We start from the raw sequence: 22072 nt of genomic DNA, 5'->3' as shown, positions 1-22072 counted from the left end.
CTTTGAGCTTATCAGGGTGGAACGTGTGAGAATCAGCTGCTTAACAGCTTGGACTCAGGCGGCTGTGCCTGTCTTAGGTGGCCCCCTCAGGGGGGCTTACCTGTCCTCGGCTAACCAGCCTTCTCACCTCTGAGTCTGCAGCTTTTTATAAGTTGTTTACCATTCCAGCCCAAGGCTGTTTTGGGGATAGAAGACTAACAGCAGGCACGCCCAGCGTTTATAGCCGGGGGCCTGGGTCATTGCTAAAACCTCAAGGCAGTTACTAAGCACAGCTTCTTTAAGGAGATAAGCGCCTGGGATCTGTTACAATTTGTTAACCCAATCATGGGCTCCCACAATATGGCTTCCAGGGTTCCTGTGCGTGTCAGCAGCAAGCTGGCGGCGGGGGAGAGGCGAGGAGAGTTGCTCACATGTCGCTGGCTGCAATCTAATCATAGAGCATGCAGGGGACACTGGTGGGAAACGCAGTCCTGTGTGTCCAGGACAAAGAACCCGGCTGTGCTGAGCAGGTCACCTGGCTCAGCACAGCGTGCCTTCTGGACCCCAAATCTGTGTTTCATTCTCGTTTTTAGAATCCTTATCCCCTTTCTGAGGGAAGCAACCCGAAGTCTACATCTCTCGTCTCTCGCTGTTTGGGATTTGGAAGTAGTCAGCTTTCCCAGCCCCTGAGGCTCCACATTTCTGAACTATGTTCCCTTTCATTTCTGTTTGCAGACCGAGTCGTTCTTTTGTTAAGGCTCCCGTAACATCTCGCTAAAGGAGGAGACAGTTGACTACACACAGTGTCAGTCTGGTTCTTCCCGAACGCTCCAGAGCCACGGCGGCCCTGCCTCTCCCGTTACTGCAGGGAACAGCTCTGCCCCATGATTTGTGGCCGGGAGACACAGCTTTCCATCTTTTCAGCTCCTGATACTGATTTTCTCACTGCCCACTAACGTCACGTAGTTTGAATTTTCTGCTGGGCCATCACCTACTTCAAGGTCTTAATATTTGAATTAATTCGGCAACCAACAAACTGTCGCTTTGACAACAACCCCCTAATATATAACGGCTCAAATACAGTAGATTATTTTCCACTCATGTTAAATTTGTAAGTGTTTCGGGTTTGCAGGGAGCTTTCCTCCAGGTGGTGATTTGAGGATCCAGGCTCTTTGGCTCTTACTGCTTGGCTGGCTCAGTAAGTGCCATCCAAGGCAGCTCTTGTCGCTGTCACTGGGCCTGTGGAGTGTGAACCAGTGTGAGGAGTGCACGTGTGAGGTTTTATGGGCCAGGCCTGGATGGTGGATGTGTTCTGCTCAGTTTCACTGGTGACCACAGTGTGCTAACTGCAAGGGAGGCTGCGGCTGGAGTCTAGCTCCGCTCCTGTGCCCGGGAAGGAGAGGAAACAGCCGTCTCTCTACTGCTTTGGGACTTGGAGTAACTTATGTGACATCTCTGTTCCTCCGTTTCCTCAGCTGGCAGTAATGCGTTTCTGTGAGCTTACACGGTCAGGCATGAACTGGGCACTGTGAGCCGCAGATATAATAGCAGAGGTTTCACACGTCTTTCCAATTTTTGTCTTGTCCAATTCAGCCACCCTGCGGAGAAGGCAGAGGGAATGCACCCTCAGGGACAGATTCGTACGTCGCAGGCCCGGCCTCAAATGGCCCCTTCTGGGATCCCCTGGTGTTCTTCCCACAACAGTGCGTGATGTTCCGAAAGAATACCTTTATTTGTACGTTCTAAGTCGGAGCCAGGGAGACGCTTCTTCATTTAGGAAAAAGCTGAAATTCCCTGATCTAATAAAGTAATTCCACCAATGTTTTGATTTCCTTTTCCACCTACATGTTTAAAATATATCCTTCCATTTTCTTCCCGGGTACAAAGCATATAATTACTTACAAAGCAATTTTTTCCTCTAAAAAGCTTATTTTTATTAGTTGTCTTTCTATGAGAATGTCTGGGAGAAGCCAAAAGTGAAAACCCCCTATTTCTCCACCCGCCCCCCCAAAAACAGAGCAGGTGGGAAAGGGTGTGTGGCTTTAATTTTTAATTTTTCAGACTTACCACCGAATAGTTAAGGAATAAGATGACTTACATGGTTACTGTAAGCAAATGGATATTTCTTTTGGGTTGAAAGTGAGTTATTTCAGACAAGATGAGATATTCTGGCCTGTGCGGGTGTGTACTCTGACCCGTTTTCTCACGCTGGGCATCCCAACCTCCTCTCACATAGCAACAGCCCTTCTCCAGGGCTTTCTCCATCAGCTGTGCCTTCTTTTCCTTCACTCATCAACCCAGATCTAGGAATGGACTCATGGTGCTCTTCCTTCCAAGACAAACTCCTGAAAGCAGTTGTCTCAGTGCTTTGTCACCCCCTATCCTCACGTCACACCGCCACATTCAGAGTTCTGCCGTTAGTGATCCAGCATCATGGCCAGTGTGTGCTGGACATTGTGGTGAACATTTATAGCTTCACCAGAAACGTTCATCACAGACTCATCTGTCCAGCGACGGTCCGAGGGTAGGTATAGCTCAGTGGTGGGGTGCATGCCTAGCATGCATGAGGTTATGGGTTCAATCCCCAGTACCTCCAGTTAAATAAAAGAAGTAATAATAAATAAGTAAACTAATTACCTCCCCCAGGAAAAAAAAAAAAGCAAATAAGAATACAATGTCCAGCGACGGTCCGCATTCTAGTGATGGTCCCCTGTCCCAGCGTGAGTGGATCAGGGTTCTTCTCTCCAATTTTTTTTTTAGCTAATGTTTGGTGATTTATTTATTTAATATTTTTGGTGGGGGGCGTAATTAGCTTTATTTATTTATTGAAGTATAGTCAGTTTACAATGTTGTATCAATTTCTGGTTACAGCATAATGTTTTAGTCATACATACACATACACATATTCTCTTCCATGTTCTTTTTCATTATAGGTTACTACAAGTATTTATTTATTTTAGTTTTATTTCTTTTAGTGGAGGTACTGGAGATTGAACCCAGGACCTCGTGCATGTTAAGCATGTGCTCTACCACTGAGCTACACCCTCGCCCCCTCTTCTCTCCAGTTTTTAAGATTAGAATTTTAAAAAATAGTTGGTTCTACTCTTCATTGCTTGAAACTATAAAATGTCTTTCCTTTGTTTAACCAAATCCATCTCAGTCCTGTCTTGCTTATTCGTGTCATCTTAGAGAAACTTTACACAAGTAATGATGCCAAAGTACCACCCACGAAAGACTGATTCAAATGGTCAAAGCATGAGTATAGTTTAAAAAAATTTTCCAGGTGACTGGTGACTGTAATGTGCACCGAGGGTCGAAAATGCTGAACAGAGCCCGCTTGTGACAGAAAAAGACCAGCCTAGAGAAGCAGAGACTGGAGTAAATATGTATGTGTTTAGCATTTTGTCCTGGTGCAGGGCTGCTGGAGATGGGTGTCTGCGGCCTCTGCGTCTCTGCACCCACGCAGGGCCACCTCTGCCCGCGGGAGGGTGCGCTCCCCGCCAAGGCCTAGAGCTATTGCTGGGAAGTGGCCTCTCAGCCAGGCACTACTTTCCAAGCCTCCCTTACATCTAGAAGGGGCCTCATGGCTGGGTCCGTGCTGTGAGCAGAGGTGGATGAGGAGGGTAAGCCTTCTTAACCTCTTCGTGCCCCTTCCACTGGCTCGCTGGGCAGGAGCACTACTGTTTGGAAACCACTTTTAAAAAATATGGCACAGGCATGAAGAGAAGAAATTCATATCCTCGAATCACTGCTTTGAAGAGAGCTTCAAGATCAAGGACACCCAGATTATGCCAGCAAGAAATAACGTTTAAGATATAAAAGGCATAGAAATGTGGGCATTTGTTGCAGCAACTGACATTACTCTAATAGCCCAGTGGCCTTCCTCTGTTGTCTGATACACCATACTACCCTGTTCATCTGGGGGAACAACTTCTCTTCACCCCATAGGGCTTGGTTGGTCTGTCTATTCCTGTGCTCTGCCCCCTCCCCTCCCTACTTTGGTCCAAAGGTGGGCTCATGAACCAGACTAGTCAAGTTCTCCATTTTTAGGGGTGCATGAAAAGTCCACAGTTTACATTAAAGTTCACTCTTGGTTTTGTATGATCTACAGGTTTGGACAAATGTGCAATGATGAACCTGTCATTATAGTATCATACAAAATAGAGTCACTGCCCTAGAAGTCCTATTCATCTCCTCCCTGCAATCCCCTGGCAGCCACTGATTGTTTTTTTTTTTTTTTTATAACTCTCTCCATAGTTTTGCCTTTTCCAGAATGTCATAGTGTTGGAATCGTACAGTAGGTAGCATTTTCAGATCAGCTTCTTTCACATAGTAAAGTGCATTTAAGTTTCCTCCATGTCTTCTCATGACTTGATAGCTCATTTCTTTTTAGCTCTGAAATAATAGTCTATTGTCTGGATGGACCACAGTTTATTCATCTATTCATCTACTGAATGCTTCTGAATTTTGGCGATTATAAACAGTGCTGCTATAAACATCTTCGTGCAGGTTTTTGTGTGGATGTAGATTTTCAACTCAGTGCTTGCTGGATCATATAGAAAGAGCACGTTTAGTTTTGTAGAAAAGGAGTTAAAAAATGAAAAAAAAAAAAGCTTTTAGAAGGTTAAATGTTCACCCTACCATAGGGAGAATCCTACCAGTAACCAGGGCCTCTGCATATGATCAGCAAGCTGTGTCCTTGTCCAGGAGGGTGTGTGCTGGGCTGAAATGCAGCCTTTCTCCTGCCCGGTGGGCAACTGCATCAGCTTGGCTCCCACAAAGCTGTCCTAGGAGCTGGCTTAGGTCTTGTTAGCAGTCCTCTCTCTCCTTGGGGCCTGGCCTGGTACCCTATTCTTGGAGCCAGATCTCTCATTTTTTCTCTTGCCTAGAAAAATTCTTCTTCTCCAAGGCTGCAGGGGGTGAAATGGGGGATTGAAGAGTTTTTGTACCACTTAAGTGTATCCCTGTTACCAAGTTCAAACTCATTCTGCTCGCTGCACGACAGGCCAATAAGTCTGGAGACGAGGTGTTGGGGGAAGGAATAATGACTTTATTCAGAAAGCCAGCAGACCGAGAAGATGTGGGACCAATGCTCTAGAGAATCATCTTTCCCAAGCCAGAATTCATGCTCTTTTTATACAAAAAGGGAAGGGGGTGTGGTTGGTTGGTGCAAACTTTTTGGTGTTGGAATCCTTTGTCCTTGCAGCTGGCCTGTAGGCTAGGTCATGATGCTCCTATAAACCCCCAACAAGACAAATGTTATTCTCTGTTCTGCAACTTTTTATCTCTATATGAATGGAAAAGTGTTCTACCATTAAAGGTTAGAGCTTTGACTGTGGTCTACCCTGTATATTTCAGGCTATAAGCAACGTTCTTTTACAGAAGGTGCAGAACGAACACGACTAAGCACAGGAAACAGAGCATGGGGTTAGAGCTAGAGGAAGATCTCATATGGAGTCAATTTGTTCTTTCCTATTACATCTTTTCCTCTTAAATTTTCCATTCACCCTGGACTCATCTGTAACCCAAAGAGCCATCTGCCTGCTCTGAGTCTCAGATTTAATCCGTATGCAGCCCTCTCTCAAGGTTAAAGGGCCTGTTTCCCTTGCTCTCCAACAGCCTTTAAAAGTCAATCCCCTTTAAAAGATTTATTCCTCCCCTGTCCAAGGGAAACCTCAGGATTTTTCTTTTCTTATTACCCTAAATATACATCCTCTAAGCCAGCAGGTGGCAGTATTTCCATGCTTTTCTCCTCTCCAAGCACCGCTAAAAACAGGATTTATGTTTATATTAACCAGAGTGGGTTGGAACAGTATTAAAGAAGGTTTCCCCTGCCTTCCTCCACCCGAAAGAAGCACATTACCTTGTCGGTTCTGTCCACTTGAGAACAGATAATTTTCACTTTTTTTATTTTCAACGTTTAAAATCTTTTGATTTTGAAACCATCTCAAATTTGCATAAAAATTGCAATTATAATACAAGAACCTTAGCTTTTTCAGGATATTTTGAGAGTAAGTTGTTAACGTGAAGCCCCATCACTACCGAAGACTTTATATGTATTTCTTGCAAACAAGGGCATTCTCCTACATAGGCACTAGATGGCCTTCCAAGTCAGAACGTTAACAATTACACGGTCCTATCCTGCAATATTCAGACACGATTCAAGTTTCACTCCTTGTCCCAATAATGCCTTTTATAGCAAAAGGATTTAGTCCAGAATCACCATCGTATTTAGACATCATGTCTTCTGCCTTAGATGCTGCTATGGTGTAGATGGACAGTCCTCATGTCACAGATCCTGTGCAAAGGGTGACACAGGGAAGAACACTCCTTTCTTAGTTTTGTACATCTGATCCATTTGGATAGGGTCTGTGGCCTACATGTATGGTCTTGTACAGGCTCCAAATAGGAAGCTTCTAAATTTGCCAGAGGTGAGTTCCTATGGTATGTCGATTTCAGTCACTATTATCACCTCTCTTTCTTACTCACCTGAAAAATAATTCCCTTCAGGCAAGAGCTTGTGCTGCATATTTTTTCCTTTCTCCCCTCAAATCCTTTGTTCTGATTTATTTAAGATCCCGGAATGCCACATTCAGTTTTCAGACATTTTCCCCGACTGCAGTTGAAGAAAACCATGTGTGGGTGTCAACTGTGATGTTGCTTTATTTAAAAAATAATGAAGTATAGTTGATTTACAGTTTCAGGGTGTACAGCAAAGTGGTTCAGTTTTTTTATGTGTGTATATATATTCTTTTTCAGATTCTTTTTGGTTATAGTTTATTACAAGATATTGTATATAGTTCCCTATGCTATATAGTAGATCCTTGTTGTTTATCTATTTTATATATAGTAGTGTGTATCTGCTAACCCCAAACTCTTAATTTATCTCTCCCTCCCCATTTCTCCTTTGGTAACCATAGTTCGTTTTCTATGTATGTGAGTCTGTTTTGCAAATAAGTTCATTTGCATCATTTTTGTAGATTCCTCATACAAGTGATATTATATGATATTTGTCTTTCTCTGTCTGACTTACTTCACTTAGTATGATCATCTCTAGGTCAATCCATGTTGCTGAAACTGGCATTATTTCTTTCTTTTTAATGGATGAGTAATATTCCACTGTATGTATACACCACATCTTCTTTATCCATCCGTCTGTTGGTGGACACTTAGGTGTGATGTTGCTTTTTGATTTGGTTTCCTCCACTTCCTGCCAAGGAGTTTTTTCCCATGAGAAGGTAACCAGATTTGTGTAGGTTCTATGTCTCAATTCTTATTTCTTTAAATATTTCACTTGTTTCTTATTTCTTTAAATATTTCACTTCTTTCTTCCATCCATTTCTCTTCTTGGGAAAATACACTTATTCTCTAAGATTTGGTGTAATGGTACCTATTCTTGACACCCTACGTCAAATTGGTCATTCTTCTGCACTCTACCTGCCTCTCTCTCTGTCCTGGTACTGACTGGTCTATGTGTAACAATTTGCTTCTAGATCCGTCCTTTCCACAGTGCTTGGCATTTCTCCAGGGTGGGAATTGGTCTCTGTTCATTTTGTATCCCTAATGCTTATGACAGGGCTTGACACCTAGCACATGGTCAACTTAAACCACTCTTTCTTCTAGACATTTTCTTGTCATATTTTATTTTATTTTAAAAAAATTTTATTATTTAAAAAATTGAAGTATAATCAGTTTATAATGTTGTGTCAATTTCTGGTGAACAGCATGATGTTCCTCTTCTCATAGTTTAGTCCAACATTTTTCTAAACTAGATGGCATATGTTTTTAGTTGTGAAAAGTGGAGTAGCAAGTATTATCCCATATGCTGAGGACATGGTTTTTTTTTATCAATAACTAGGAGCTGTCTTAATAGGCATCTAATTATTGTCAGTGAACATAAGCTAGTCTCTTCAAAAACTCAAACTGTCATTTAAAAGGCATGTTGCTAACCACTCTACATAGTTCAATTTATTTAAGTTTCTTGAATGCTAAAATGTTTCAAGACATTTCTGGCTTTTCACTAAGATTTTAAAAAATGGCTGCAAATAGTGTTTGGTAAGTTTCATTAAAAATACTTGCCTGGTGAGAATTATCGGGAGTGTCCATGGCCTACAACTTGACTTTGAGCATCCACCTGTCTGTATGTTGAAGTAGACCTAGAACTGTCCTCTGGGAGGACGATGGCCCTCCTCCTGCCGCCTCCCGGGCTGCCTCCTTGTGGCGTGAACCTTGTAGTTTATCTACAAACCCCACCTCAACCCAACTGACAAGACGAAGGAGTGTGGACCTGCCTGTAATGTGTGATATGGAATGTGCGCTACAGATAGTTGTCAGAGTAAAACCCCAGACTCTGCTGACCAATATTTATAAAAACCAAGACATAATATTTATAGATATTTGTCTGAAGCATAACTGCTCGGTACATCACATGGAAATTCTTCACATGTGATGAGCTCTGCTCCCTCACCGTCATTCTCGTCTGCTTCCTCCTCCTTGTTATTACCACAGTAAAGGTGATGCAGTCCCTCGGTTCTCGAGATGTTGCTAGGTCCTCTAGCAGTCATTCTTGGGCTAGGCGGACATTGGATTGCTATCCACACACACTGCGTTACTTTGGTGATTTGTAGAACTCCGTTTCCTGAACGGGAGAGCAGTGTAAGGCAGTGGTGGAGAGCTTGGCTTTCGGAGACAGACATTTCTGATTTGAATCCGGCTCTAATCCTGTTCATTCCTCTTGCCACCTGTGGGACCCACCTGATCTCTCTAAGTCTCCGTTTTCCCATCTGTAACACAAGGTAAGAAGACCCTTGATGGGGTTGCGGCACCAGTTAAACAAATAATTGACATACAGCATTTAGCACAGTGCCTGGCCTCTAGCAATTAGTCAATATTAAAAAAATTATTTAAGCATAATTATTGGCTTCACGTTGGTGTGTTATCCTTGGCCTGCATGGGGTAGCATTATAAGACAGATGGCCCTTGTGGTATTGCAGTAGTGATTTGCCAAGATAGTTATTTATTTATTTATTTAAATTTTTTATTGATTTATAATCATTTTACAATGTTGTGTCAAATTCCAGTGTAGAGCACAATTTTTCAGTGATACATGAACATATATATATTCATTCATTTATTGAACAATAAGTTGCTGTTTATTATTGCCAGGCACAATTGTGGTTCCTGGTGATAGAGAATGAACAAAACATTAAATAGTCCCTGCCCTCAAGGAGCTGATATTCCATTGCTGGTGGGTGGGGGAGGCAAAAGTCTAAAAAAGAGGAAAATGATTTAATATAGGGGAAGGTGAGAGTGCTATGGAAGTAGAGGTAAAGCAAGATAGTGGGGGCAGAGGGTGCACTTTAAGGATGTGGTCACGGTGGGTCTCCCTGTGAGGATGCTGTTTAAGCCAATGCTTGGAGGAAATAGGGGTGGGGAGGTGCAGATATGTCAGGGAAGGTCACCCCACTAAAACCTTGGGGCGGGATGAGTTCCTGGTGTGCTCCTGGACTAGCCAGGAGACCAATGTGTCTGGAGAGCAAGGGAGTGGGCGGGGGGTGGGGTGGGTAGTTCACTTAGGCCTGTTGGTCTCTGGGAGGACGTTGGCTTTTGCTCTGAATGAGATGGGAGCCAAAGGAAAGTGTGGGTGAGGGGCATATTTAACTTGTATCTTACAGTTTTCTCCTCTCCCTTCTTCCTTCCTTCCTCCCCTCTTCTCTCTCTGTTCCTTTCCTTCCTTCCTTCCTTTCTTTCTTGCTTTCTTTCTTGCTTTCTTTCTTTCTTTCTCTTTCTCTCCCTCTCTCTCCTTCCTTCCTTCTTTCCTTTTCTCTTCTTTCTCCCTTTTCCCTTCTTCTCTTTCCTCTTACTCTTCCTCCTTCTGGTAGATCAACGGGAAACTTTTGTTCAATTTGCAATATTAGGTCAACTATCTCCCTGAACATGGTTGGTTTCCAGAAATATTATGGAATTGTGACTTTTCAGGTTGTATTCTTTGTGTTGACAGCCGGAAAGCTAGTCTACATCAATTTTCATATCAAAGCAAGAGCCCCTTTTTGGCAATGGACTACTGGGTTGATGAAACCTGACTTTTGGTTGTCTGTACAGCATCCTTATAGCAGGAGGTGACTTCAGAACACATACCGTAGTTGGTTATTACTTTCTTGGCTGCATGATTGCTTGGTTACTAATTTCCTCCACTAGCCATAAGCTCCATGAAGGCAGAGGCCATGAAGTTGTTTTAAAAATTGGCACTGCCTCCCCAGAACCCACTACACTACCCCGTGTGCTTAATGAGTAATGGTTGAATGAATGAATACATTGACTCAGTGTGATAATTTTTATTTTTTTATTGCTATAATGCTGGAGCCAAACATCATGAAACTTTTGTTCAGAGAGTCACAGCCAATTATATTGTTGGACAAAAATCTATTTAAGAATACATTGCAAGACTCACATTTCATGCCAGCAAGTCGTGGGCCACGGGGCCCAGCTTTGGTCATGATTCAGCAATCATCTGAAATGTTCCTGCTATGCCAATTTACTGGGAAGTCAGACAAGAAGATTCCAGAGGGATGGTAGGAGTTGATAAGAAACCCATTTTTCTGTGTGTGTGTGTGTAAATGAAAGAATTCAGGAGTCTCAGTTGAGTTTTTTTTTTTTAAATTTAAATGTATATTTAATATGAATATCTAAAAATATACATCTATATAAAAATCTCATTTTTTACACATCTTATGCAATTATAAAATCAAATAAACGTATCACCTGGTACAAACACAGACATGAAGGCAGCGTGATTCAGGTGACCAGCATCGGCACCTGGATCACGCCTCCTAGTGTGGACATCGCACAGCCTGCCCCCACCGCTGGGTTTCCCTTGCAAGGTTCCACATCGTTCCCCAAGACAGTGCAGTTCTCCCAACACTCTCCTTTGCTCAAACTATTGCAAAATATATACTCCTTCTGCTGTCTGCAGCGCACTTGACCTTTTACCTTTACTGGGTTAAAATTGCCTCATTTATCTCTTAAGTCTGCTTCTGCGGAACTCACCAGACTTGAAGTGCTGTTACTTGATGGCCATGTGATCAACAAACACAGCTGTCTTGCCATCCTCAGGCGCAGAGCAGACCTCCAAACAGCCCAGAATGCGCTCACATTAACATCGCTGACATTACTACTAAAATGAAGGAAAAAAATGACCAATTGTGTTAAATCACCTGAGCATATCCAAAAATGTAACAGAGGATTAGCCTGAAAACGTTGGGCTAAATAGTTACTTATTGCCTATTTATTCAGACCCACAAATCAATTTGGTATTTTTTTCTCTATTTGTGTATGTGTGTTGGGGAGGGGAGAGGGGTGTGTGTGTGTTTGTGAAAAAGAGAGCTGCGAGGGGGGCTAGTCTTTAAATACAATTGTTTAAGCTGCCTTTAAATTTTGATGGTTACATAATCGCTTATAGAGATCTTTGAGGAGAATCAGGCAGAATGTTTGCCTCTGGTTATTTTCAAGATTTTTAGTATTTAATTGGAATTCCTGAGATGAAGGTTATTGTCTAGTTCTAGTAAATAAACACAAGAATTTGAGAATGTATGTCCTGGGCAAATGCCAAGACTATTGTTTTATATTTTCCACTTAAGTCAAATATTTTACAATTTTGTTTGGAGATGGTGTTATATTCTAGACTATTCATTAGATAGTTTATTTAAACCTTCCTGGTGTTTATTTAGATTAGAATAAACAGGTTAGTTATCTGCTTTCAGTCTTTCGTAATTGCCATGAGGCAGACTTTCGTTACAGTGTCGAGCTAACTTTTTTCTTGACTGCACAAACATTTTCTGAGGGGTTCTGTGACTTCTTCCAAAATACAGTATGTACTTTACTACTGCTAAAGAATGTGTGTCTTCAATCTGAGTTTTTGAACTCTCACATCTGTGAACATTTGAAATGCATTTTTGTGTCGAAATCAAATTTCAAAATTAATGTGGAATCTGTATCTTGCAAACGTATGAAAGCCTCAATATATAGATGACCATATTAACAAGAAGTGTAGGGACTTTGAATTCAATTTTGTGTTTTCTTTTCCAGTTCTTTTGATAGAGCAATTCTAGTGGTTTATGAATAAAATATGTTAGCTTTTAGTTAGCAAAATACACAGATGTTAAAATTTAGTTTTTAAATTTAATTGAGTTTGGTAAAGAGCAAAGCTGTATTACAGTTTGACTATGGAATAAAACCTTTTGCATGTGAAGTTCTATTTCCTATTCCAAATCCACGGCTATTTGGAGACACCCATTATTATTTAATTATTTTTAGTTCTCAGCCAGATGTTTGGCGTTATGTACCCCTGGCTGTCGTGTAGCTAATAGACATACTTATCGTATGCAGTGTTTGGCATTGTGATGTCCTCAGTGCGATGCCTGTTTATCCCAAGTTTTGCTCACTATTTTTATTAGGTCCTAACAGTTATTACAATGGATTTTTAAAATCTCATCCTCAGACTTAACCCGAAAGCATTTAAGATTCACCGCCACAGAGACATACTGTTCAAGTAATTTTGGTTAAGTGTCATCATTCCCCTGACACTGATTTTTTCCCTCTGGTTAAGATGACGCTAAATAGGCTTTATCTGTGTGTGTGTGTGAGTACTTGCAGTTATACAATGTTTGATTGTGAATATCACTATTTAATTTGTTGACATATTGCAAAGTACAAAAGTACAAACTTAAAATATTATATTATTTGGGAGAGATCAAGATGGAGGAGTAGGAAGACCCTGAGCTCACCCCCGTCACGAACACATTAAAACCACAGCTACACACAGAGCAACTCTTGCTGAGAACGACCTGAAGACTAGCAGATGGCGCTTCTGCAATCAAGGCTGTAAAGAAAGAACTGCCCAGGGTCTGGTAGGAGGTGGGGAGTGAGGAGAAGCAACTTAGTTGGGACCCACACCCTTAGTAGGTGGCCCAGGAGAGGAGGGGGATATCACAGGCTTGGGGATCCTCCCTAAGGAGTGAGGGCTGCAAGCTCCATATTAGGCACCCAGCCCTGGGGTCTGACACTGGGAGCTCCTTAGCTGGTTTGGAAACTGGTGGGGCTTACGAGAGGCTGTAAGAAACTGAGACTCTTCTCTTGAAGCGTGTGCACAGATTTGCTTGCTCCCAGCCCCAGTGCAGAGGCAGCAGGTTGAAAACTGTCTGGTCCTCTAGCCAGCTTGAAAAGACCCGTCCAGCATGCCCCACAGCCTGCAGCAGGCTCTCTCTCCAGTACCCTCTGCTCTGGCACTGCTCCCTGCTAAGGCAGAAACCACCATTGCCAATGCGCATGTGCACCAGGGAAGGAGAGGAGTCAGCTCAGCCTTGGCTCTGCCTCTGGGGCCAGCTCAGAAACCTGGAGCCAGCTCAGAAGTGTGGCTCCAACTCCCTTGGGGCTCCAGCCATGCCCTCAACCAAGGTGGAGACTGCCATCGCACCAGGGAGAAGCCCAACTGGCTCAGGGCTCCTGCTCCAGCCCCCCGGGCCCCGATCTCACCCCCAAGTGGGGCACCAATCTCTGTGGTGCCTAGGAGAAGCCCCCACTCACACCCAGCTCTGGCTCTCGCCCCTCCAGCTCCAGCCCTACCTCCCACCAAGGTGGGGGCTGCCAGTGCACCCCTGGAGAAGATGCGGTCCGTCTGTGATCATTTCAGCTCCAGCTCTCGCATCAAAGCTGCTGGGCACGTGAAGACTGCATAGGGTCGCTCCTACCCAGGGACATGCCTTCAAGCCCAAGGTATGTAACTGTTTTGCCTAATTTCATAGACACAAATGTAGAAAGTTAAACAAAATGGGAAGACAGAGGACTATGTTTTAAACACAAGAAGAAGATAAAACTTTCAGAAAAAACTCTAATGAAATGGAGATAAATAATTCACATGATAAAGAGGTCAAGTAGCAGTAATACAAATGCTAACTGAACTCAGAAAAACGATAGGGGAACATAGTGAGAACAGCAACAGTGAACTAGGAAATGTTGAAAAAAAAGTCAGAGCTGAAGCATACAATAACTGTAAAAAAGAATACACTAGAAGGCATGAATACCAGAACCAATGAATCATGAATACATTTACTACTTTCCAATTTGCTAACTTAGCCTATTTGCAAAATATGAGGTTTTGCTTCATGACGTATTCAAAGATTACGAGATTTCCTTGTGAGCTGGATCTTTCTCCTGTGCACCACGGCCTGTGGGAGTAGAAGGAAACTGGGGGAGAGCGAGCTTGTGAGGGCGGAGGGAGTGTGGGAAGTGGGCTTGGGGCGGGGGGAGGGCCACCAGGGTCAATGCCCTGTCCAGGGCCGCCAGGCAGGGAGGGTGCTTGATCATTTTAGTGCCATTGATGCTGTGGGCAGGTGGAGTCCTCTGGCACTAGAGGACAGACTTGACTGAGGTAACAGTTAATAAGTGCATTCTGAATGCATACATTTGTTCTTGGGAATCAAAAAATCTTCGGTTATTACAATGGTTTATGGCCTTCCAAAGGGCTTTAGTTCATAAACAGATAGGGGTACGGTCTATCTGCGGTATTACAATTTTACGAGAGGAGGCGATTAGGGGAAAAAAGAGGTCTTAAAAGGTTGCTTGGGAGAAGGGTGGTAATGGTGAGAAGATTAAGAAAAACTAACTAGATGATCTTGAGGCCAAGAAAGGGATTCTGGCCAGAGATTCCCTGGGAAGTGATGACCTTTTCGCATGGGCCAAAAGTGCCCAGTGGAGACCCAGGCTGGGATCAGCCTCTCTGTGGGTCCAGCTGTGAGCTGTGTCCACCCACAGGAGGGCCCTTTTAAATGTGCACACTGCAACCTATACACTCCAGTCAGTCCTGTGTGCTCAGACTTGGGTCTGAGCTGATGACGCTGGAAGTTTCAGATTAAATAAGAATTGACTTATGGGCAGGTCAGCCAGGCAGGAATCTGATTCACAGAAGGTACGGCAGCATCACTGGAATAAATCAGAAATGGGAGTCATTCTAAGGACATGTGAGTCCTTCCACACCTCGACACACACTGGTCCTGCTCCCCCAGCTGGAGAGTGCCCTGGAATGGGGCGGTGGCATGGGGCTGAGGCAGGTCCCCCGTGACGCCAGCCGCCCTCGTGTTTCTGTGATGTGGGGATGCTCTCGAGGTTATCAGCTGGAAGTCAAGGCCAGTGGGAGCCGATGCACGTGCTGCTCCATTCGCTGGGAGTTGTTTGTTTGTTTGTTTTTGTTTTGGTGAGGGGGGAGGAATTAGGTTTATTTATTTGATGGCAGTACTGGGATTGAACCCAGGACCTTGTGCGAGCTAAGCGCACACTCCACCCCTGAGTTACATCCTCCCCTAGGGAATCGGTTGTATTATCCCAAATCAAAACCCTCTTGTTTGCCTTCTGGAATCATCTCATCCTGAAAGTCTCGAAAGGGAAAGAACTGCAGAAAAGTGGGAAACTTGCCAATGCATTTTTCCCCAAAACATTGACTCTGTTGGCTTGTGGAAATGGCCTGTTTATATACACACTTCCAATAATAGAAAATCAATCAATCAATATTGCCTTCAATAAATGAATGTCAAACAAACGTTTAAAAACTATCTGTTTGATAGTGATGGATGCACGTGAACATCTGTGATTTTGTGGCGTAATTACAGGATGATGAAGTGTTGACGTCCTCCTCCTCGAAATAGTGCGCTGTCTGGGACTGCTTGGCACGAGTGAGGTCAGGGCTGTGGGCTCCACCTCGGCATGATCTGCTGTGGGCTCTGCTCTGTCCCCCACCCACATCAAGCCACACCAGGGGCCAGTGGGTGCTGAGTATGGGTACACTGGCACCGGCCCACCTCCCTGATGGGGGAACCTCTCCAACTCTCAGCTGTGATGAGGGTGGGGCAGTGAGGTAATTTTCACATGAGACCAGCATACTTGATACCACAGACTGACAAAGCCGCCTTTGCTGTTTTCTACAAACGGAAAATGGTGGATTGTTTATTTTCTTGTGGGAAGACTATTTAGTTCTGCTGGTGAGGATGGAAGCTCTTTCCCCTCATTTTGTGCAATCAGATGTGTCGCCCAGGCCTGATACTGTCTTGTGCTCAGAGCGATGATGGAATGACCGGGCTGAGCAGCATGGTGGCCACAGTCACATACACAGAATGAAGCCGCCTCATCACGCAGGTGGGGCAGAACGTGGCAGGAACCGAGGGTGGCCTGTATCAAGACTCCGAAGAGGACACGCGGAAAAGCAAATAGCAACACAGCCCTTTCCCTTTCCTCCTCTCCTGGCTAACCCCTTGTGGTCCAAGCTCCTTTCTTGGCTCGGTGGAAACATAAGTTATCTGTGATTTGGAGCTTATGAAGAGTCTAGCTCTCTCAGGGAACACAAATGGTGCAAGTTTCCCGGGCCATCATTTCCATCACCGTCTCCCATCCAACCTCAGCCAGATAAAATAACTGGGTTGGAGGGTAAACATACTTTCAATTTTATTGGGTAGTGTCAACTTGCTTTTCAGTGCAATTGTACAAAATTTCCCCTCATGATGGAATGAGAATTCTCATTTCCCCAATCTTTCCCACTCTAGGTATTTTTGCATCTTTAACTTTTGCTAGTTTCATGGGTGAAAAGTGCTATGTCCAGTTTAGATTTGGACTCTTGGAATTACCAGTGGAGTTGAACTTTTAAACTTTTTTTTCATTTTGTTTATTGGATGTCTGGATTCCTTCCTCTGGGGATTGGTTGCCTAGTCATTGCCTTTGCATGTTTTCATTGAGTGCCTTTTTCTTATTATTTGTAAGTTTTTTTTAAATAAAGTATAGCTGATATGCAATGTTATATAAGTTACAGATGTACAACATAGTGATTCACAATTTTTATAGGTTATAACCCATTTATGTTATTATAAAATATTGGCTATACTCCCTGTGATGTGCAGTATATCCTTGAAGCTTATTTTATACATAATAGTGTGTACCTCTTAATCCCCGCCCCCTATATTGCCCCTCCCCATTCCCTCTCCCCACTGGGAACCACTAATTGGTTGTCTCTGTCTGTGAGTCTCCATTTTTTGGTTATATTCACTAGTTTGTTGTATTTTTTAGTTTTCACATAAAAGTGATATCATATAGCATTTGTCTTTCTTGGTCTGACTTATTTCACTGAGTCCCTCTAAGTCCATCCATGTTGCTGCAAATGGCAAAATTTCATTTTTTTCTACTTCTTTTTTGTTTTATTCACTAGTTTATTGTGTTTTTTAGATTCCATATATAAGTGATATCATACAGTATTTGTCTTTGTCTGACTTAGTTCACTTAGCATAATGTCCTTCAAGATCATTTACGTTGTTGCAAATGGCAAAATTTCATTTTTTATGGCTGAGTAGTATTCCTGTGTGTGTGTGTGTGTGTGCGTGTGTGTGTGTGTGTGTACCATATCTTCTTTATCCACTTATTCTGTTGGTGGACACTTAGGTGGCTTCCATATCTTGGCAATTGTAAATAATGTTGCTATAGACACTGAGATATATGTATCTTTTCAAATTAATGTTTTTGTTTTTTTCAGATATTGTACCCAGGAGTGGAACTGCTGGGTCATATGGTAGTTCTATTTTTAGTTTTTTGAGAAATGTAAGTTTTAAAAAAGTATACATTTGGAAATGATTAATCCTTAGTTTGTTCTATGTAGGACAGACTTTTTCTCAGTCTGTGACTTCTCTGTTTAGAGTATCTTCTGAAGAACTGAAGTTTTACATTTGATGGAGCCAAACATCAATATTCTCCTTTACTGTTTATACTTTTTATGTCTTATTTAACAGATTCTTACCTACCCTAAAGTCATAAATATATTCTCTTATACTTTTTACTAGTAATTTTAAGCTATTTTTCTTCTTTTCACATTTGACTCTTAGATCAATTTGGTATTGGCTTTTGAGGTGTGCATCTGACATAACATTTCGATGTGGAAATTCTACGCCCCAGTACTGTTCATCAGGTGGTTCGTCAGTTCTCCACTCGTTGGCAATGCCATTTTTATCATATGCCAATTTTTCATGTATGTTAATTTCTGGGCTCTCTATTCTGATTTATTGATCTTTTTATCAGTTCTTGTACCAACACCAAACTGTTTTTAAAATAGGTTTTATTGAAGTATAATTAACATATGATATACTGCATGCATTTAGTTTTTAATTTCAAAAGTCTGACTTATACTCTCACGAAGCCATCACTGCACTCAAGACAATGACCATACCATCCCTGCAAAAGTTACATTGTGACCCTTGACAAACTCCCTCTTGGCTCTCTGGCTCCTCATCCACAGGCCACTGCTGATCTGCAATCCATCACTATTGATTAGTTTGCTTTTCTAAAACTTTATGTCAGTGAATCCACAACATGTACTTTTTTTGTATAATTTATTTCACTTCTCATAGTAACTTTGAGATTCCTCCATGTTGTTGTGTGTATGAAACGTTCACTCTTTTTTTTTTTTATTACTGAACACTATTGCATTGTACAGATATGCCAATTTGTTGATCCATTCACTGATGGCCATTTGAATTGTTTCCAGGTTTTAACTATTACAAATAAAGCTGGTATTAATATTCATGTGCAAGTTTGAATGGATATATGTTTTCATTTCTCTTGGGTAAACAAACACCTAGGAGTGGACTGTCTGGGTCTTATGGTAGATGTGTGTTTAACACTTAAAGAAATGTCCCACCAGCAGTTGCTCCGCGTGTCACTGGCACTTGGTATGGCCAATCATTTTAACTTAGCATCTCATTTTGGTTTTAATTGGTGTTTACCTACTGACTCAAGATGTTGACCATAATCATGATATAGTATGATAAGAGGGATGATAGAAGTAAGTGCAGAGTGCTATGGAAACATAAGAGAGGAAGGGATTAACTTATTGGGTGGGGAAAAATAAAGAGGAAGCTGGGGACAGTGTCACAGAGGAGCAGACATGTGAACTTGGCTTTGAAGGATGACTCTGCCTTCATGACACCTAAAAACTGACTTCTGGATTGACCTCTGCTTTCTTTGGAATCCCTAAACTGCCATGTAGTGATTTGAAAACATTAAAAAATTGTAAATGATAAAGAAAACAGGAGAAGAGATGAACCTGACATATCCTGGAAGCCAAAAATACCTCCGGATGAGTGGGAACTGGCGTGGCAGAGCAGACACAGCTGAAGCCTAAGTAGCAGAGAAGCAAGGCCAGGCTGCTGCTGCTCTGTGCAGCAGGACCCCAGAGAGGCTCGGAATCTGGAGACACAGAAACCTGTGAGGATGCAGGTGGAGCTGGGCTGGGAGGACTGGTTGAAAGTCCCTGTGAGTAGTTAGGTGCCCTCCCCATGAGGTGCTATTGCGGAAGACTGTAGGGTTGCTCTGTGAAGATGCTGGATCACATGTGCTCTGGACGCAGGCATGCCAGGCACAGTTAGGGCTGCGGGCTACATGCTGGATGGTGAGATGTCCTAGAGAGCCTTCTCCATTCATGTTCAGGATGCTTGGCAACCAAGCTCATATTCCCTAAGCAGGAAACTGAGCAGTCCTGAAGAAAAGACCTTCAGATACTGACAACTGTGCATGTTGGGTGAAAACTAACCCCAGCCTCCCTGAAGTGCGGTCCCCATCCATGAGTCCTGCCCATATACAGATATGCCAACCACTTCATTTGAGATTTACTCTTAAATTGGAAGAGTGGGCAATGATTACAAGAGTTAGGGGAAAGTTTCCAGTATTAAAGGGAGATCAGTAACAAACAAATGACAAAGACATAAACCAGAAAAAAGAAACTTGGGGGAAATAGAGATACTATATACGAAGAGCATAAAACTCCCCCTATCACAAAGCCCTAATAATTGATAACTTTGAAAACACTGAAGAAGACATCGGCAGAAGATCTTGCAGAAGATGTTCCTTTTCAAATAAAAGGTCAAGCCTCACTAGGAAGGATATCTTTGTTCTTCCCCATTCTTTTTTCCTGGAATGTGGGCACAATGGTTGGAGGTACAGCAGCCATCTTTTGACCATGTAGTTGAATATCACAAGCAAGGATAGTGGAACTGCAAGGAGGAAGGAGCCTGGTTTCTGAAGAACATGTTGAGATTTATGCCTGCCTTGCAGTGTCTATGCTTGGGCTCCCTTTTGTGTGAATTAAATTCCTTGCTTGTTTAAGTCACTGTAGAACGGTTTTCTGTTACTTCAAAATGAATACAATCCTAATCCATTTAACAAACATACTGTTTAGAAATAGGGAGAAGATGCAGTTAACAAAGTTGAAAGTAGTTAAGACTTGCGGAAGGGGAAGATGGGGTAGGGGACTGCTGTTTTTCTTTATTGTGAGCTTTATAGAACTATTTTTCTTTAAAAATTGTATGCATGTATAACTTTGAGAAAAAATAACAGTTAATTAATAAAGAAAAGTTGATGGGGTAGAGCATTCTGGGCTAACGGCATGAACGTAAGTGTGACTAGGAGGCCACAGGAGGTTGCTGACATGGTGGCAGAAGAGTAAGAGATGAGACAAGAAAGAGGGGGGCTGGAGGCTGACTGTTAAAAGTTTGGTGCATCAAGCAAAAGAATTTGGGTTAAAAAAATCTCCTAAATATTAATGAGTCAAATATTAGCCCAGTGGCCTACAAAAGCTAATGTATCTGAGTCATTTCTCTGCAAGGGAACTATCCGTTCTCTTGGAAGAGAGGAGATGCAACCAACCCAATTTAACCAATAAATCCAAAGGGGATGACATTTTGACTATGTTTATGATTTTTTTGGGGGTATGATCTATTTCTCTTGCTTCAGAAAAGAGATAAGTAGGGAGTTTGATGATAATTAAACATGCACAAAAGATTGTGAAATTTTACTATTAAGTTTAAGTGCTGAAGAAGAACTGCATTAGACTCATTATGGGCTCAGCACTGTTAGCTCTGTGACACTGGGTAAGTGACTTAACTTCTCTGTGCTTCAGTTTCTTCATCTGTAAAGTGCTACAATGATACCTAATTCAGAGGGTTGTCAGGGGACTTGATGAGTTAATACACGTAACTGCTTAGAACAGTACCTAGAACGTATAGCAAGTGCTATGTCAGAGGTTGCTATTACTATGGGGCATTACTTGGATGTCAAGTGGTAAGAGTACCTGAAAAAAAACTATTTAGGATCCAAATAGTACGGCAAATAACATTATTTTAATACGTAGAAGAGGAATAAAAAATATATTACCTATCGGCAACTAGGGAAAAACAGCCAAAGAGAAACCAAGGAGAGTTTAATAAAGAACAATTGGGTGAATTATCAAATATGCCATTATAGAAAACTGGCTTTGCGCAGAAGACCCACAGAAATAAAGTGGGGAGTGGAATAGGCTAGGGAACTTGTGTCAATAATATGATCTAAATACTATAAAAAGCAAAAGCCACATTTGGACATGGGAACAAACCCGGGCTGAATAGCAGAATATATTTCATTATTCCATTTCCTTTGGCTCTTTTGGGCTGCAGCTAAAAACGCCTATTTAGACTTTCTTTTTTTGTTACAGTTCCAAAAACCACATGTTGCAGAAAGTTGGGGAGTACAGCAATCTTGACCTGGAGTTTGGAAAAAAGAGGAATGCAGAAAGCTTATGATAAGCACCCAGACCTGCTTGATGCTGACTTAACGACCGATGAGTCGTGTTTGGAAGAGAGGGGCTTCGATTACTCTAATTAGTCCGGGGCAGTGGAAAAAGAAACCGCCGTGTAAAACTGCCAGCGGGGTGAATGGATGTTGGACACCAGGAGCAGCCTAACTAACCACAAGAACGAATTGGTCAGTGGGATGGCGGCCAGTGGAGACGCTGATGCTGGGAATAGTACGGGTTCAGACAGCCACCCCTCAGGCCAGCTCCAGCGTAGACATGAGCTCAAAGTCGCCCTGAGGAGGGACTGTAGTTAAGTAGGTCCAGGGAGTGCCTGTCCGTGCTCAGTGTTTCTCCGGGTGCAGACTTCATTTACTGTCCCCAAAACAGAGACCACAGAGGAGCATGATGACCCTGCTGGTGGTGAAAGCCACTCACAGGAATCTCTCCTCATGGTGTTAATTCCAC

The sequence above is a fragment of the Camelus ferus genome, chromosome 8, assembly GCF_009834535.1.
Source record: "Camelus ferus isolate YT-003-E chromosome 8, BCGSAC_Cfer_1.0, whole genome shotgun sequence".
In the NCBI taxonomy this organism is placed as follows: Eukaryota; Metazoa; Chordata; class Mammalia; order Artiodactyla; family Camelidae; genus Camelus; species Camelus ferus.
This window is presented reverse-complemented; position numbering follows the sequence as displayed.